Genomic DNA, 2275 nt, shown 5'->3' with positions numbered 1-2275 from the left:
CGAACAGTATTTTTCTCTCATAACAAATCAGCCAACAGTACTTTCAGTCATGGCTTATCAGCCAAACGAACAGGGCATATGTTGTTGCACATATTTCAAGGTTATGAGAAAGTATCATGTAGGCCTATATATTAAAAGCTTTGTTCTAAAAGTTAGCACTATTGGAGAAGTTGGTTTAAAGCTGGTAACTAACTCTAACCATTATGGGTGTCCCTAAGGGGGAGATTAAAAAACATCTAGGCTCCTAACTTGTTTTGGCGATTAATGACGATATAATCATTGTGACTAATGTATGTTTTGCAGTGTCCATTTCTTAGTGAGGTCAAAATGATGTATATTGATTGGGCTTATGTGGTTTTCATTCCCTTAATGATGGATTTGATCTGTTTTCAAAGGATATGTCTGAAGGCTAATGACGAGTTAGTTCTAAGTGTTGTTTGACATTGAGAAACATTTAGAGCAGTTTAAGTTCTTATTCTCTCCTTTGGTCATACTACGAAGAGAGGTATGAATGGGTAGTTTGACCTAAGTGAGTCTAGTGAGTAATGTGATGTACACTTGTAAAAAACTAGCACTAGGCTCCTCAGATGGAGCCCAAAGATGATTGAAACCCAAAGCCAGACTCAATGGAGTTGAATTGCAAGAGTTTACACTATTTTTGTAGGCATCAGAGCTCTCCGGTTTGGGCACCGCAAAAACCACCAGAGCTATAGAACATTGGTTTGGATAGGGTTTTCTCTGTTTGTTCAAGAAATAGTTCTGGTGTAGAAACCGGAGTGACGCAACAGAGACGTGTGCAGTTTGGCTGAGAGGAGATGAAGTCATCGGAGTTTGCATCAGAGATACGCTATAGACGAGTGCATTTGGCCGGTGAAACAATGTCAGCGGAATCCTCCGTTACCACGCTGGAGTTTGTATATACACTCACGGCTAGTTTGGAGTTGAACCTTTTTTTTTTTTTTTGACAACAGAGTTGAGCCAGTTGAATGCCACCAGAATTCTCCGGTGCTACACCGAGAAAGCACAACAGAAATCCGGTGATTGGTTTTTGGTTGAGTGGAGTTCCAACAGTTAGTTTTGGGTGCTTGACATATATACACCCCATCCTCATGCATTTTAGGTCTCTTGGAAGCTAGGGTAGCTAGTTAGACGTACTTGTAGAGAGTGATTTGGACTATTAGAGTGGTTAGGAAATATTAATTAAAGATTAAGGACTTCATTAGTACTTAGAGAGTAGCAAGTGTGCATCCACTCTTCTCACTTAGCTTGGTTGGTCACGTAAGAGTTTGTGTTTATTACTCTTGGTGATCGGTATCATCTAGACGACTCAGTGTTGGTGTGGCTCTTGGTGATCTCTCATTAGTGTTTGCGAGAGGCCCAAGAAGGTGTACATGGTTGCAGCGATCCACCATTCTAGAGGATCAACTAATAGAGAGAACTTTTGCGTGGATCAAGGGGAAGTAAGACCTTTGCAGTGGGTGCTCCTACGAGAATTAGTGGGGAGTGTTCGACTCTTCGATACCTTGAAAAAAATTATTTGTGTTTTTAACCCTCTTTACTTTACTCATTTACTTTTATGCATTTTATATTCTTATAGTTATGATGTTAGAGTAGGGTTAGAACTTAGGATGTAAAACTTTATGCAGTAGGAATATAACACTTGTTAGGCATAATAGGTGAATTTGGGTAGGTGATAGGTTCATTTCCAAGAAAATTTTAGATTATCTCAATTTACCATCCTCTTGGACATCATGGTACTTTCAATGTCAAATGGACATTCCCGTGGCATTGGATCATGTCGTGTTTCCAAGGTTCGGGGGATGTGCATCCCTGAGTCTCGATATATCAGAATTAGCCAATTGTTAATGACATGAACTGGAAATGAATTGGAGTGTTTCCAAGGTCCTTTTCTGTGCATCCCTGAGTTTCGTTATATCGAACTAGGCAATCATTACGAACATGGAGGTGAAGAATGACATTAGGGGGCTCTGCAATTTACTCGTTTGTATCTTTCTTGTTGTCCAGAGACTTGGATGGACATGCATATAATTGTTATCTCTTGATTTAATAGAATCCCTTCCCCCTTCGGGGAAAAAATATAAATGTACGAAGTAAACAAATACCATATGAAGATAAAGATACACTGCACATCTGTCTTTCATTCTTAAAAAAAACATCATAACAATGCGGAGGCAATTTGTGTTGGCCATATGTTTAGCAAATTATAAGATAAACAAAATTTGAAATAATCCTGGAACACATTAGTTGTCCCATT

The sequence above is a fragment of the Miscanthus floridulus genome, chromosome 18 (genome assembly GCF_019320115.1).
Source record: "Miscanthus floridulus cultivar M001 chromosome 18, ASM1932011v1, whole genome shotgun sequence".
Classification (NCBI taxonomy): domain Eukaryota; kingdom Viridiplantae; phylum Streptophyta; class Magnoliopsida; order Poales; family Poaceae; genus Miscanthus; species Miscanthus floridulus.
The sequence above is the reverse complement of the archived record's forward strand: the minus strand, read 5'-3'. Positions refer to the sequence as shown.